This window comes from Anomaloglossus baeobatrachus, chromosome 3, assembly GCF_048569485.1.
Source record: "Anomaloglossus baeobatrachus isolate aAnoBae1 chromosome 3, aAnoBae1.hap1, whole genome shotgun sequence".
In the NCBI taxonomy this organism is placed as follows: domain Eukaryota; kingdom Metazoa; phylum Chordata; class Amphibia; order Anura; family Aromobatidae; genus Anomaloglossus; species Anomaloglossus baeobatrachus.
Window position 1 is genome coordinate 267,081,676 of NC_134355.1, and position 16,835 is coordinate 267,098,510.

Consider the following 16,835-nt stretch of genomic DNA (forward strand, 5'->3'; position numbering starts at 1 on the left):
CCAGGAGCCCTTGTGTGGGCCTGGCTGCCTCCCAGGAACCTTGAGTGTGCCTGACAGCCTTCAGGGGCATGTTCGTGGGCCTTACAGTTTCTAGGGGCCAGAGTATGGGCCTGACAGCCTCCAGAAAGCTGAGTGTGGGCCTGGCAGCATCTATGGGCCATATCATTTGCTCACCTGCCTCCAGGGGCCAGTTGATTTGATAGGCTGCCTCCAGGAGCCAGTTCTTGGGCCTGGCAGCCTCCAGAGGCCTGTGTGTTGGCTGGGCAGCCTTCATGGGCCAGTGGGTGTGCCTGGCTGCCTCCAGGGACCTGTGTGTGTCTGGCAGTATCCAGGGGCCTGTGTGTGTCTGACAGCATCCAGGGGCACATGTGTTGGACTTGCAGCCTCCAGGGGCCAGAGTCAGGGCCCGGCAGATTCCAGTTGCCATTGGGTGGGCCTGGCAGCCTCCAGGAGCCATTGTGTGGGCCTGGCTGCCTCCAGGGGTTTGTGTGTCTTACAGTCTCCTGGGGCCAGGATGTGGGCCTGACAGCCTCCAGGAACCCAAGTGTGGGCCTGGCAGCATCCATGGGCCAGATCATTTGCTTGCCTGCCTCCAGGGGCCAGTTGATTTCCTAGGCTGCCTCCAAGAGCCAGTTCGTGGGCCGGGCAGTCTTCAGAGGCCAGTGCCTTGGCTGGGCAACCTTCCTGGCTCATTGGGTGTGCCTGCCAAGTTCAAGGGGCCAGAGTGTTTGCCTGGCAACCTCCATGGGTCAGTGGGTGTGCCTGGCTACCTCCAGGGGACTATGCGTGTCTGGCAGCATCCAGGGGCACATGTGTTGGAATGGCTGCCTCCCAGGAACCTTGAGTGTGCCTGACAGCATCCAGGGTCACGTTTTTGTGTCTTACAGTCTCCAGGGGCCAGAGTGTGGGCCTCACAGCCTACAGGAATCTGAGTGTGGGTCTAGCAGCATCCATGGGCCAGTTCATTTGCTCGCTTACCCCCAGGGGCCAGTTCATTTGCTGAGTTGCCTCCAGGAGCCAGTTTGTGGGCCTAGCAGCCTCCAGTGGCCAGCATGTGGCCCTCTCAGCCTCCAGGTACCTGTGCGTGTGCTTGACAGTCTCTAGGAACCAGTGTGTAGACCACACAGCTTCCAGGGGCCAGGGTGTTTGCCTGGAACCTTTCAGGGGCATGGGTGAGGGCCTGGCAGCCTCCATGGTCCAGCGAGTGGGCCCAGCAGCCTCCAGGGACCACTGTGTGGCTTGGAAGCTTCCATGGGCCAGTATGAGGGACCAGAATCTTACACAGTCCATTGAGTGGGCCTGGAAGCCTCCAGGGAAATTGTGTGAGCCTGTTAACCTACAGGGGCCAGTGTGAGGGCCTGACAGCCTCCAAGGTCCATTGAGTGGGTCTGGGAACCTCCAAGGGCCAGTATGAGGGCCCAGCAGCCTCCCAGTTTAAGTGAGTGGGCCTAGCAGCCTCCTGGGGCATGTATCTATGTTGGTATGGCAGCCTCCAAGTGCCAGTGCATGCCAGCCTCCAGTTTATAGTGGAAGGGCCTAGCAGATTCCAAGTGCCAGGGTGTGGGTCTGGCAGACTACATGAACCTGAGTGTGGGCCTGGCAGACTTCAGGGGCCATTGTATGAGCCTAGCAGCCTCAAGGGAACAGTCTGTCGGCCTGATAGGTTCCAAAGGCCTGTGTTTTGGCCCGGTACCCTCTGGGGGCAAGTTCATGCGTCTTGTAGGCTCCAGGGACCAGTGGGTAGGCCTGGCAGCCTCCAAGGGCATGTTTGTTGACCTTGTATCCTCCAGGGGCCAGTGCGTGGGTCGGGAAGCTTCCAGGGGCCAGTGTTTTGCTTGTTTTCTCCAGGGGCCAATGCATTGTCTTGACTGCCTCCATGGGCCAGTGTGTGGGCCTTACAGGCTCCAGGGCCCAGTGCATGGGACTGGCATCCTCCAGGGGCCAGTAGGTTTGCTGTGCAACCTCCAGGGGTCCTTTTGTGGGGCTGGCTGCCTGCCAGGGCCCTAGAGTGTGCCGGATATCCTCCAGGGGCCTGGAACCTTCCAGGGGCATGGGTGAGGGCATGGCAGCCTCCAGGATCCAGTGACTGGGCCTGGCAGCCTTCAGGGTCCACTGTATGCTCTTGGAAGTCTCCAGGGGCCAGTGTGTGGCCCTAAAAGCCTCCAGGAACCAGTGTGTGGACTTGGCTGAATTCAAGGATCCATGTAGGAGCCTGGCAGGCTCTAGAGGCCATGGTGTGGGCCTGTTAGCCTCCTGGGGCCAGTGTTTGCTGGGAAGCCTCCATGGACCCCTGTCATAGCTGGGTAATGTCTAGGGGCCAGTAGGTTGGCTGGGCAGCCTCCTGGGGTCAGTGCGTTGGCCTAGTAGCCTCAATGGTCCAGTGGGTGGGCCTGGCTGCCTCCATTTGCCAGTGGACTGGCCTGGCTGCCTCCAGGGGCCTGTGCATTATCTAGGCAGCTTCCCGGGTAAGTGGCTGGGTCTTTCAGTCTCCCGGGGTCACTGCGTTTACTGGGAATCCTCCAAGGGCCAGTGGGTGGGCCTGGCAGCCTCTAGGAGCCAGGTCATTTGCTGGAAATGCTCCAAGGGCCAGTGGAGGACTTGGAAACCTGCCAGCCTCCAGTGGACAGTTCATGGGTCTGAAAGTTTCCAGGGGCCAGTGGGTAGGCTTGGCAGCATCCCGAGGCCAGTGCGTTGGCTGGGCAGCCTCCAGGGGCCAGTGAGTTGGCCTGATGGCTTCCAGGGGCAAGTTTGTTGGCTTTACAGCCACCATGGCCCAGTGCATGGGCTTGGAAGCCTCCAGGAACCTGTGGGTGTGCTATGCAGCCTCCAGGGGCCCTTGTGTGGGCCTGGTTGCCTCCCGAGGCCCTTGAGTGTGCCAGATAGCCTGAAGGGGCAAGTTTGTGGGCATTACAGTCTCCAGGGCCCAGTGTGTTGCCTGGCAGCCTCCAGGGGCAAGTGGAGATGCCTGTCTGCCTCCAGCAGCCCGTGTGTGTGTGTGTCTGGCAGCCTCCAGGGGCATGTATGTTGGTATGGCAGCCTCCAAGTGCCAGTACATGGGACTGGCAGCCTCCAAGGTCCAGTGCGTTAGGTGAGCAACCTCCGGGGGTCAGTGGGAGGGCCTGGCAGATTGCAGGGGCCAGGTTGTGGGCCTGACAGCCTCCAAGGTCCATTGAGTGGGTCTGGCATCTTCAAGGTGCATGTATGTTGGTATGGCCGCCACCAAGTGCCAGTACTTGGAACTGGCAGCCTTTAAGGTCCAGTGCATTGGGTGAGCAGCTTTCAGTTTATAGTGGAAGGGCCTAGAAGATTCCAGGGGCCAGGGTGTGGGTCTGGTAGACTCCAGGAGCTTGAGTGTGGGCCTGGCAGCCTTCAGGGGCCATTGTTTGAGCCAAGCAGCCTCAAGGGAACAGCCTGTTGGCCTGGCAGCCTCCACAGGCCTGTGTGTTGGCAAAGTAGCCTCTGGGGCAGAGTTCATAAGTCTGGAAGGCTCCAGAGGCCTGTGGGTGGACCTGTCAGCCTCCAAGGGCATGTTTAATGGCCTTGTGTCCCTACCAGGGGACAGTGCATGGGTTGGACAGCCTCCAGGGGCCAGTGTTTTGCTTGTCTGCCTCTAAGAGCCAGTGCATTGGCTGAACAGCCTCCAGGGCTGAGTTCATGTGTCTGGTAGGCTCCAGGGGCTAGTGCATGGGCCAGGCAGCCTTCAGCCGCTAGCGTTTTGTTTGTCTGCCTCCAGGGTCCAGTGCGTTGGATGTGCAGCCTCCAGGGACCAGTGTGTGGGCCTTACAGGCTCGAGGGCCCAGTGCATGGGACTGGCATCCTCCAGGGGTCAGTGGGTATGCTGTACAGCCTCCAGGGGTCCTTTTGTGGGCCTGGCTGCCTCCCGGGGCCCTTGAGTGCACCGGATATCCCTCAGGGGCAGGATAGCCCCCAGGGGCAAGTTTGTGGGCCTTTAAGTCTCCAGGGCCCAGTGCGTGGGTCTGGCAGCCTCCAGGGGCAGGTGGAGGTGCCTGTGTGCTTGCAGGGGCCTGTGTTTGTCCGGTAGTCTCCAGTGGCATGTATGGTGGCCTGGCAGGCTCTAAGTGCAAGTGCATGGGACTGGACGCCTCCAAGGGCCAGTGCATGGGACTGACAGCCTCCAAGGTCCAGTGCGTTGGGTGGGCAGCCTCCAGTTTATAGTGTGAGGGCCTAGCAGATTCCAGGGGCCAGGCTGTAGGTCTGGCAGACTCCAGAAACCTGAGTTTGGGCCTAGCAGCCTTCAGAGGCCATTGTTTGAGCCTAGCAGCCTCAAGGGAACAGTCTGTCAGACTGGTAGCCTCCAGAGGCCTGTGTGTGGGCACGGTAGCCTCTGGGGGTGAGTTCATGCATCTGGTAGGATCCAGGGGCCTGTGGGTGGGCCTGGCTACCTCCAAGGGCATAATTGTTGGTCTTCTATCCTCCAGGGGCCAGTGCATTGGTCGGACAGCCTCCAGGGGCCAGTGTTTTGCTTTCCTGCCTCCAGGGGCCAGTGCATTGTCTTGACAGCCTCCAGGGGTGAGTTCATGTGTCTGGTAGGCTCCAGGGTCTAGTGCATGGACCAGGCAGCCTTCAGCCAGTAGTGTTTTGCTTGTCTGCCTCCAGGAGCAAGTGCATTGGCTGGGCTGCCTCCAGGGGTTAGTGGGACGGCCTAGCAGACTCCATGAACCCAAATGTGGGCCTGGTAGCCTCCAGGAGCCCTTGTGTGGGCCTGGCTGCCTCCCAGGAACCTTGAGTGCGCCTGACAGCCTTCAGGGGCATGTTCGTGGGCCTTACAGTTTCCAGGGGCCAGAGTATGGGCCTGACAGCCTCCAGAAAGCTGAGTGTGGGCCTGGCAGCATCTATGGGCCAGATCATTTGCTCACCTGCCTCCAGGGGCCAGTTGATTTGATAGGCTGCCTCCAGGAGCCAGTTCTAGGGCCAGGCAGCCTCCAGAGGCCTGTGTGTTGGCTGGGTAGCCTTCATGGGCCAGTAGGTGTGCCTGGCTGCCTCCAGGGGCCTGTGTGTGTCTGGCAGTATCCAGGGGCCTGTGTGTGTCTGACAGCATCCAGGGGCACATGTGTTGGACTTGCAGCCTCCAGGGGCCAGAGTCAGGGCCCGGCAGATTCCAGTTGCCATTGGGTGGGCCTGGCAGCCTTCAGGAACCTGAGTGTGGGCCTGGCAGCCTCCAGGAGCCCTTGTGTGGGCCTGGCTGCCTCCCAGGAATCTTGAGTATGCCTGACAGCCTCCGGGGGTTTGTGTGTCTTACAGTCTCCTGGGGCCAGGATGTGGGCCTGACAGCCTCCAGGAACCCAAGTGTGGGCCTGGCAGCATCCATGGGCCAGTTCATTTGCTTGTCTACCTCCAGGGGCCAGTTAATTTGCTGGGCTACCTCCAGGATTCAGTTTGTGGGTCGGGCAGTCTCCAGTGGCCAGTGTGTGCCCCTGTCAGCCTCTAGGTGCCTGTGCGTGGGCTTCACAGCCTCCAGGGGCCAGTGTGGGCCGCACAGCCTCCAGGGGCCAGGGTGTTTGCCAGGAACTTTTGAGGGGCATGGGTGAAGGCCTGGCCGTCTCCAGGGTTCAGTGAGTGGGCCCGGCAGCCTCCAGGGTCCACTGTGTGGTTTGGAAGCCTCCAGGGGCCAGTATGAGGGTCCAGAATCTTACACAGTCCATTGAGTGGGCCTTGAGGCCTCCAGGGCCATTGTGTGAGCCCAGTGCATGGGCTTGGAAGCCTCCAGGAACCAGTGGGTGTGCTTTGCAGCCTCCAGGGGCCCTTGTGTTGGCCTAGCTGCCTCCCGAAGCCCTTGAGTTTGCCAGATAGCCTCAACGGGCAAATTTGTGGGCATTACAGTCTCCAGGGCCCAGTGTGTTGGCCTGGCAGCTTCCAGGGGCAAGTGGAGATGTCTGTCTGCCTCCAGGGGCCCGTGTGTGCCTGGCAGCCTCCAGAGGCATGTATGTTGGTATGGCAGCCTCTAAGTGCCAGTGCATGGGGCTGGCAGCCTCCAAAGTCCAGTGCGTTAGGTGGGCAACCTCCAGGGGCCAGTGGGAGGGCCTGGAAGATTGCAGGGGCCAGGGTGTGGGCCTCGCAGCCTCCAGGGGCCCATGTTTAGGTCTGGCAGCCTCTATGGGAGAGTTTGTGGGCCTGGCAGCCTTCAGACTTCATTTGCCCGAATTTCTCCAGGGGCCAGTTCATTCCTGGGCTGCCTCTAGGGGCCAGTTCCTGGGTGTGACAGTCTCCAAGGGTCCAGGTGTGGCCCTGGCAGCCTTCAACTGCCTGTGTGTGGGTTGACAGCCTCCAGGAGCCAGTGTATGAGCCCCAAAGCCTCCAGGGGCCAAGGTGTTCACCCAGAAACTTCTAGGGGCAAGGGTGAGGGCATGGCAGCCTTCAGTGGCCATTTCATGGGCCTGAAAGCGTCCAGGGGCCAGTGGGTGGGCATGGCAGCATCCCGAGCCAAGTGCGTTGGCTAGGCAGCTTCAAGGAACCAGTGAGAGGACTTGACAGCCTCCAGGGGTAGTTTGTGGGCTTTATAGCCTCCAGGGCCCAGTGCATGGGCTTTAAAGCCTCCAGGAATCAGTGGGTGTGCTTTGCAGCTTTCAGGGGCACTTGTGTGAGCCTGGCTGCCTCCAGGAACCCTTGAGACTGCCTGACAGCCTCCAGGGGTCAGTGTTTTGCTTGTCTGCCTCCAAGAGCCAGTGCATTGGCTGAACAGCCTCCAGGAGTGAGTTCATGTGTCTGGTAGGCTCCAGGGGCTAGTGCATGGGCCAGGCAGCCTTCAGCCGCTAGCGTTTTGCTTGTCTGCCTCCAGGGTCCAGTGCGTTGGATGTGCAGCCTCCAGGGACCAGTGTGTGGGCCTTACAGGCTCGAGGGCCCAGTGCATGGGACTGGCATCCTCCAGGGGTCAGTGGGTATGCTGTACAGCCTCCAGGGGTCCTTTTGTGGGCCTGGCTGCCTCCCGGGGCCCTTGAGTGCACCGGATAGCCCTCAGGGGCAGGATAGCCCCCAGGGGCAAGTTTGTGGGCCTTAAAGTCTCCAGGACCCAGTGCGTGGGTCTGGCAGCCTCCAGGGGCAAGTGGAGGTGCCTGTGTGCTTGCAAAGGCCTGTGTGTGTCCGGTAGTCTCCAGGGGCATGTATGGTGGCCTGGCAGGCTCTAAGTGCAAGTGCATGGGACTGGAAGCCTCCAAGGGCCAGTGCATGGGACTGACAGCCTCCAAGGTCCAGTGCGTTGGGTGGGCAGCCTCCAGTTTATAGTGTGAGGGCCTAGCAGATTCCAGGAGCCAGGCTGTGGGTCTGACAGACTCCAGAAACCTGAGTTTGGGCCTAGCAGCCTTCAGAGGCCATTGTTTGAGCCTAGCAGCCTCAAGGGAACAGTCTGTCAGACTGGTAGCCTCCAGAGGCCTGTGTGTGGGCACGGTAGCCTCTGGGGGTGAGTTCATGCGTCTGGTAGGCTCCAGGGGCCTGTGGGTGGGCCTGGCTACCTTCAAGGGCATGATTGTTGGTCTTGTATCCTCCAGGAGAAAGTGCATTGGCTGGGCTGCCTCCAGGGGCACATGTATTGGTCTGGCAGCCTCCAGGGGTCAGTGGGAGGGCCTGGCAGACTCCATGAACCCAAATGTGGGCCTGGCAGCCTCCAGGAGCCCTTGTGTGGGCCTGTCTGCCTCCCAGGAACCTTGAATGCACCTGACAGCTTTCAGGGGCATGTTCGTGGGCCTTACAGTTTCCAGGGGCCAGAGTATGGGCCTGACAGCCTCCAGAAAGCTGAGTGTGGGCCTGGCAGCATCTATGGGCCAGATCATTTGCTCACCTGCCTCCAGGGGCCAGTTGATTTGCTAGGCTGCCTCCAGGAGCCAGTTCGTGGGCCAGGCAGCCTCCAGAGGCCTTTGTGTTGGCTGGGCAGCCTCCATGGGCCAGTGGGTGTGCCTGGCTGCCTCCAGGGGCCTGTGTCTGTCTGGCAGTATCCAGGGGCCTGTGTGTGTCTGACAGCATCCAGGGGCACATGTGTTGGCCTTGCAGCTTCCTGGGGCCATTGTCAGGGCCCGGCCGATTCCAGTTGCCATTGGGTGGGCCTGGCAGCCATCAGGAATCCGAGTGTGGGCCTGGCAGCCTCCAGGAGCCATTGTGTTGGCCTGGCTGCCTTCCAGGAATCTTGAGTATGCCTGACAGCCTCCGGGGGTTTGTGTGTCTTACAGTCTCCTGGGGCCAAGATGTGGGCCTGACAGCCTCCAGGAACCCAAGTGTGGGCCTGGCAGCATCCATGGGCCAGTTCATTTGCTTGTCTACCTCCAGGGGCCAGTTCATTTGCTGGGCTGCCTCCAGGATTCAGTTTGTGGGCTGGGCAGTCTCCAGTGGCCAGTTTGTGGCCCTGTCAGCCTCTAGGTGCCTGTGCGTGGGCTTCACAGCCTCCAGGGGCCAGTGTGGGCCGCACAGCCTCCAGGAGCCAGGGTGTTTGCCAGGAACCTTTGAGGGGCATGGGTGAAGGCCTGGCCGTCACCAGGGTTCAGTGAGTGGGCCCGGCAGCCTCCAGGGTCCACTGTGTGGTTTGGAAGCCTCCAGGGGCCAGTATGAGGGCCCAGAATCTTACACAGTCTATTGAATGGGCCTTGAGGCCTCCAGGACCATTGTGTGAGCCCAGTGCATGGGCTTGGAAGCCTCCAGGAACCAGTGGGTATGCTTTGCAGCCTCCAGGGGCCCTTGTGTTGGCCTGGCTGCCTCCTGAAGCCCTTGAGTTTGCCAGATAGCCTCAACGGGCAAGTTTGTGGGCATTACAGTCTCCAGGGCCCATTGTGTTGGCCTGGCAGCTTCCAGGGGCAAGTGGAGATGTCTGTCTGCCTCCAGGGGCCAGTGTGTGTCTGGCAGCCTCCAGAGGCATGTATGTTGGTATGGCAGCCTCTAAGTGCCAGTGCATGGGGCTGGCAGCCTCCAAGGTTCAGTGCGTTAGGTGGGCAACCTCCAGGGGCCAGTGGGAGGGTTTGGAAGATTGCAGGGGGAAGGGTGTGGGCCTGGCAGCCTCCAGGGGCCCATGTTTAGGTCTGGCAGCCTGTATGGGAGAGTTTGTGGGCCTGGCAGCCTTCAGGGGCCTTCAGACTTCATTTGCCCGAATTTCTCCAGGGGCCAGTTCATTCCTGGGCTGCCTCTAGGGGCCAGTTCCTGGGCGTGACAGTCTCCAGGGGTCCAGGTGTGGCCCTGGCAGCCTTCAACTGCCTGTGTTTGGGCTTGACAGCCTACAGGAGCCAGTGTATGAGCCCCAAAGCCTCCAGGGGCCAAGGTGTTCGCCCAGAAACTTCTAGGGGCAAGGGTGAGGGCATGGCAGCCTCCAGTGGCCATTTCATGGGCCTGAAAGCGTCCAGGGGCCAAAGGGTGGGCATGGCAGCATCCCGAGGCCAGTGCGTTGGCTAGGCAGCTTCAAGGAACCAGTGAGAGGGCTTGACAGCCTCCAGGGGTAGTTGTGGGCTTTATAGCCTCCAGGGCCCAGTGCATGGGCTTTAAAGCCTCCAGGAACCAGTGGGTGTGCTTTGCAGCCTTCAGGGGCACTTGTGTGGGCCTGGCTGCCTCCAGGAACCCTTGAGTGTGCCTGAAAGCCTCCAGGGGCAAGTTTGTGAGCCTGTCAGCATCCAGGGCCAGAGCGTGGGCCTGGCAGCCTCCACGGGCAAGTGGGCATACCTCACTGCTTCCAAGGGTGCGTGTGTGTGTCTGGCAGCCTCCAGGGGCCAGTGTGAGGGCCTGACAGCCTCCAGGGGATATTGTGTGAGTCTGTTAGCATTCCAGGGCCAATATGAGGGCCCGCCAGCTTCCATGGTTTATGGAGTGGGCCCTGCAGCCTCCAATGGCCACTGTGTGGGCCTGGAAGCCTCCAAGGGTGAATGTGAGGGCCCAGCAGCCTCCAGGGTCCATTGTATAAGCCTGGGAGCCTCAAAGGAAAAGTTTGTTGGCTCAGCAGCCTCCAGGGGCCTGTGTGTGGGTTTGGTAGCCTCTGGGGGAGAGTTCATTGGTCTGGTAGGCTCCAGGGGCCAGTGGGTGGGCCTGGCTGCCTCCAAGGGCATGTTTATGGGCCTTCTATCCTCCAGAGGCCAGTGCATGGGTCGGAAAGCCTCCAGGGGCCAGTGTTTTGCTTATCTGCTTCCAGGGCCCAGTGCATTGGCTGGACAGCCTCCAGGGGTGAGTTCATGGGTCTGGCAGACTCCAGGGGCTAGTGCATTGGCCGGGCAGCCTCAACAGGCCAGTGCTTTGCTTGTCTGCCTCCAGGTTCCAGTGCGTTGGCTGGGAAGCCTCCAGGGGCCCTTGAGTGCGCCGGACAGTCTCTAGGGCAAGTTTGTGGGTCTTACAGTCACCAGGGCGCAGTGCATGGACCTAGCAGCCTCCAGGGGCAAGTGGGTGTGCCTGTCTACCTCCAAGGTCCCGTGTGTGTGTCTGGCAGGCTCCAGGGGCACGTGTGTTGGTCTGGCAGCCTCCAAGTGCCAGTGCATTAGCTGGGCAGCCTCCAGGGGCCAGTGGGAAAGCCTGGCAAATTCCAGGGGCAGGGTGTGGGTCTGGCAGCCTCCAGGGGACATGGTGTGGGCCTGGCAGCCTCCCAGGCCCAGTGTGTTTGCTAGGAAGCCTCCAGGGCTCTGTGCGATACCTGGGAAGCCTCCCCAGGTCAGTGGGTGGGCCTGGCAGCTTCCAGAGGCCAGTGCATTGGCTGAGCAGGCTCCAAGGGCCTGTGTGTGGCCCTGACAGCCACCAGGGGCCAAGGTGTGGGCCTGACAGCCTCCCAGGCCCAGTGTGTTTGCTAGGAAGCCTCCAGGGGTCTGTGCGATAGCTGCAAAGCCTCCCCGGGTTAGTGGGTGGGCCTGGCAGCTTCCAGAGGCCAGTGCATTGGCTGAGCAGGCTTCAAGGGCTAGTGTGTTGGCTGGGCAGCCTCCGTGGGTCATTGGGTGTACCTGCCAGCCTCAAGAGGCCAGTGTGTTTGCCTGGCAGCCTCCAAGGGCCAGTGGGTGTGCCTGGCTGCCTCCAGGGGCTTGTGTGTGTTTGGCAGCATCCAGGAGCACATGTGTTGGTCTTGCAGCCTCTAAGGGTCAGTGTCAGTGCCCGGCAGATTCCAGTTGCCATTGGGTGGGCCTGGAAGCCTTTAAGAACCCGAGTGTGGACCTGGCAGCCTCCAGGAGCCCTTGTGTGGGCCTGGCTGCCTCCCAGGAACCTTGAGTGTGCCTGACAGCCTCCAGGGGCATGTTTGTGTGTCTTACAGTCTCCAAGGGCCAGGGTGTGGGCCTGACAGCCTCCAGGAATCCGAGTGTGGACCTGGCAGCATCCATGGGCCAGTTAATTTGCTCACCTACCTCCAGGGGCCAGTTCATTTGCTGGGCTGCCTCCAGTGGCCAGTGTGTGGCCCTGTCAGTCTCCAGGTGCCTGTGCGTGAGCTTGACAGCCTCCAGGGTCCAGTGTGTGGGCCACACAGCCTCCAGGGAGCTGAGTGTTGGCCTGGAACCTTTCAGAGGCATGGGTGAGGGCGCAAGTTCATGCGTCTGGTAGGCTCCAGGGGCCAGTGGGTAGGCCTAGCAGCCTCCAAGGGCATATTTGTTGGCCTTGTATCCTCCAGGGGCCAGTGCGTGGGTCGAAAAGCCTCCAGGGGCCAGTGTTTTGTTTATCTGCTCCAGGGGCCAATGCGTTGTCTGGACAGCCTCCAGGGGTGAGTTCATGGGTCTGGTAGGCTCCAGGTGCTAGTGCATGGGCCATGCAGCCTCCAGGCGCTAGTGTTTTGCTTGTCTGCCTCCAGGGGCCAGTGCGTTGGCTGGGCAGCCTCTATGGGCCAGTGTGTGGGCCTTACAGGCTCCAGGGCCCAGTGCATGGGACTGGCATACTCCAGGGGCCAGTGGGTGTGCTGTGCAGCCTCCAGGGGTCCTTTTGTGGGCCTGGCTGCCTCCCGGGGCCCTTGAGTACACCGGATAGCTTCCAGGGCCAAGTTTGTGGGCCTTAAAGTCTCCAGGGCCCAGTGCATGGGTATGGCAACTTCCAGGGGCAAGTGGAGGTGTGCCTGTGTGCTTCCAGGGGCCAATGTGTGTGTCCAGCAGTTTCCAGGGGCATGTATGTTGGCCTGGCAGCCTCTAAGTGCCAGTGCATGGGACTGGCAGCCTCCAAGGTCCAGTGCGTTGGGTGGGCAGCCTCCAGTTTATAGTGTGAGGGCCTAGCAGATTCCAGGGGCCAGGCTGTGGGTCTGGCAGACTACAGGAATCTGAGTGTGGGCCCAGCAGCCTTCAGTGGCCATTATATGAGCCTAGCAGCCTCAAGGGAACAGTCTGTTGGCCTGGTAGCCTCCAGAGGCCTATGTGTGGGCATGGTAGCCTCTGGGGGTGAGTTCATACTTCATGGTAGGCTCCAGGGGCCAGTGGGTGGGCCTGGCTGCCTCCAAGGGCATGTTTGTTTGCCTTGTATCCTCCAGGGGCCAGTGCATGGGTCGGACAGCCTCCAGGGGCAATGTCTAGGTAGAGCACAAACCGAGGTTGATAATTATAACAAGAACACCTCCAAGATATATTATAAAACACATATAAAAACATATAAAAAAATATATATATACATAAAAATAATAATATAATAACATACTTTATCCCTTAATAAATAGATCGGTCACCTCATTTAACCCCAGCGGTTTTAACGTGTTGAGCTTGTAAATCCAAAATGTCTCTTTTCTGCTCAATAATTCAACACGATTATTGGCAAGGGGGGGTATCTGTTCAATGGGAGTAATCCTCAACCGGGATTTTCCTTTATGTAACAGGGTCACATGTCTGGAAAGGCCGTGTAACAGGAAACCTATTTTTATATTGTGCCTGTGTGAGTTAAGTCTGTTATGGAGAGGCTGTGTCGTCCTACCCACATAACGCTTATTACACTCACACTCTATTAAATAAATTACAAAATCCGATTGGCATGTAAGATGGCCTTTAATAGAAAATTCCGTTCCCCCTGGGACTGACCCAAAAGAGACCCTCCTGTGCTGGATGATATTACAACATAAACAATTTTTTACTAGGCATTTATATACCCCCAGAGGTTTATTAGTGGTGATAACCATATCCTTATTTCTAAGTCTACTCGGGGCCAAGAGATTCTTCAAACTCGAAGCCCTACGGTAGGTAATCCCAGGCTTAGGAGGTATGATATCCTTTAGAAAAGGATCATTCAGAAGGACTTTCCAGTGTTTGAAAATAATATCCTTCACTATTTTACTATCATCACTGTATGTCATTAGAAAATTAGAAGAAAAAGATATATTATTCTCTTTACTATCGGGATGGTAGGTCTTAGTGATAAGATCAACCTGTTTCAGAGTTCTATTCGCATTATATGCTTTTTTAACCACTGAAAAAGGGTATTTTTTATCCAAAAATCTACCCTTTAAGATTCCTGCTTGTTCCTGGAAATCTGTATCACGGGTGCAGTTTTTCCGTATCCTCTGAAACTGATTCTTAGGAACATTTATTAACCATTTATTATAGTGGCTACTAGTAAAATCAATATAGCCGTTACAGTCAACTTTTTTAAAAAAGGTCTTGGTATAGATAGACCCTCTCTCCTGTATGATCACTAAATCTAGAAATTCTATCATGTCTGATTTAATTGTAGGAGAAAAATTGAGTCCCCAATCGTTGTTTTTAATGCGTTCCAAAAAGGAATGTAGGTTGTTTTCTGAATTATCCCAGATCATGAATAAGTCATCAATATACCTCTTGTAGATTATCACATGTTTAAAGTATTCAGAATTATATATAAATAGAAGTTCAAACAGGCCCATAAAAAGATTAGCGAAGGTTGGTGCTACTTTAGAGCCCATCGCTGTGCCACAGCACTGATGGTACACAATATCCTGAAAAGTAAAGTAGTTATTCTCTAATATAAATTTCATTCCATCGTATAGAAAATTTTTTTGCTCGACAGGTAGCCTATCGTCAGTACAAAGAAACTGTTTAAAGCATTCAAGACCTAAGTCATGAGCGATATTCGTATACAAGGAGGCTATATCGAGTGATACAAATAGAAAGGATTCTTTCCATTCAATGTCTTTAATGAGATTTATGAGATGTGTAGAATCCCTTAAATAACTTTTCAAACTTGAAACATGAACCCTCATGATCCGGTCCAGATAAGCTGCCAGATTTTCCGTTAGAGACCCGATACCCGAGATAATCGGTCTCCCCGGAGGATTTTGTAGGCACTTGTGTACTTTAGGTAAATGGTAGTAAAATGCCATTTTCGGATCTTTTACATCAAGAAATTTAAACTCTTCCTTACTGAGTATTCCTAAAGATGCTGCCCTTTGTATTAATGATCGATACTTGAGGGTGGCTTGTTTGTATGATTCAATGCTTACAACCTCATAATGTACGGGATTAGACAGATTTCTGAGAGCCTCCTGAATGTATGTGGCACTATCTTGTAATACAATACCCCCTCCTTTATCAGAATTCCTGATTATCAGATGGGGGTTAGTTTTAAGGGAAAACAGGGCTTTTTTCTCCTCCCTGGTTAGATTAGACTTTAGTGGAATTTTTCTATAATTAAGATTTTTTAGGTCTTCTAGTACCAGGTCATTGAAGGTTTTTAGGTGGTGTCCTTTACTTTGTAAAGGATAGAAATTAGATTTCAATTTTAGGTCTGTATGCAAAAATCTATCAGACCTCTCAGTACTCTTATCAATAGGATTAAATTTATTGATCTGAAAATGTCGGGTCAATGTTAATTTTCTAATGAATTTTTGAAAATCTAAATATATATTAAAATCGTTAGAATTAGTAGCAGGACAAAAAGAAAGCCCTTTATTTAGAACATCACGTTCCCCTTTGGACAAGGTGTGGCTAGATAGATTGAAGATTCCCAGATTATCATTTTTAATTAATTTAGACTTTTCTTCTGTTTTTTGTTGGACCCTAATCCCTGCTCTGGTCCCTCTATAATGTTTTTTCTTTCCCCCCCCTGGGTGTCAGGAAATTGGTTATATGCACCTGGGTGTTTTTTGCCACAGGTAAAAAAGGTACACAAGCATCTCCTTTTAGGGAATTATCAACTATAATGGTGTTACTTTCAGGGTTAACCCGGGTGGAAACAACCGGCAGTGTTGGAATAGATAACTCGTCGGACCCCTGGGGGGTGGGTAAGGGGACATACTCATCATGTGTAGAAAGTTCCAAAAGGTCAATAAAATCTTTGTCAGATCCCCCATTATTGATCAATGTGGGTTCAGGCATGTCATGCTCTAAATCCAGATCCCTGGTTTTACGGATCCTTTCAATCTGCAGCCTCAGGGCCTCTAATTGTCTTCTTGTTTCAGCAAAATTCCGAGATTCTAAGCTCACTCTTCCCACAGAGGGGGGCTCTTTACCAGACCGATCCGGGGAAAAAACTTCTAGATTAGTGATCATGGGAGATTTTGTATCTAGGGCCGTAGAAAAAACCTCTTCAGAGGTTATGATTGCAGGTGTTACTGGAGTGGGGGTGGACACCTGATGGACAGTTTTTATCAAATTACTCTCATCGGTATGAGATAAGAGTTTGTTTTTGGTCAAAGAATTAGATCTCTTATTATGAAATTTACTGTTCTAGAAATTTCTATGATGACTATTCACTCTAGGTCTCTGATTCAAGGAACCCCTATCAGTCATTTTATTATTGGAAGTAAGGGGTTTTATCGTGATCATATCCTGCCTATCACGTTGTAGTTTTTTAGATTTCCTAAATATAGTGTCCTGTTCTAATTGTGTGAGCTTAGTATTAATATCAGAATTCAAGATTCTGTATTCAGGATGGAGATCATAACGGGTGAGCTCCTTATAAAGTTCATTAATATTTACTGTAGCTTCATTGGCAATCACAGTTCTTTTCTTATATAGGCATTGTAACATTGCCTGCATGCAGTTCTTAAGAATTCCATCCCACTCAGACGTGAAGATAGGGTCTGCGGGAAAAGGAGAGTCATGTTTGACCCTTAAGCCCCTGGGGCATAATTTCTCCTCCATATAAATAGAAAGAAATCTGGCATCAAGCCCAAACCTTAGTTCCTCCTTAAGTAGGTCCTCCAGACGTAGAAATAATTTCTTCAAAGTCACCGTATCCTCCTCAGTGTATATGTTGGGTAAGTCCAGATCCCAATCGGTATTATGATTCTCATGTGAACCTACGGTCTGTAGGATCAATTTTTCTCTGGACGTAAGTCGCTGATTGAAATAATCCATGTTTCTGACCCTCTGCTGCTGTATCCACGAGAAAAAGGAACTGGTCACGCCAGGTCCAATAGACAAGTAGAAGCAAGCACTGTGGAAAAAGAAGCGCAATAGGGTCTTACCCAAGTAATATTAGGGTGATAAGGATAAAATACACTCACCAAATAGAGTTGTGAAAGTCACAACTACTATGCATGCATAGAATCCAGGCCAACGGCAGCAGCACCCAGGATGGCTGATAACGGAGAGTGATGAAGTAGGGCTTTTAAAGCCGCGCCAGTGACCACTATGACTGCTAGTAAGATCAATGTAACATTTTATTTCATATTCAGGTCAGCGCGTTTCTGGAGTCTCTGCTCCCTTCCTCAGGACATACAGGAAAAAGTACATCAGATCTGCTGGACCACGAGGACTGCAGGATCTATATACACTCCGTCATAGTGACGTCAAAAACCAGCCTCCTTTACAAAAAAATCCGCGGGAAAAAACAACATACATATAAGGATGATCATGACATAGTTCAATAATATGGACAAAACATACATGCAAAAATATAACCATAATGTGTCACAAAAAATGAAAATTCAATAAACTTGATTTTGAAGATTGTGTCATTAATGTGTATGAAAAAGAAAAAGAGGGGACGAACCCTTTCAT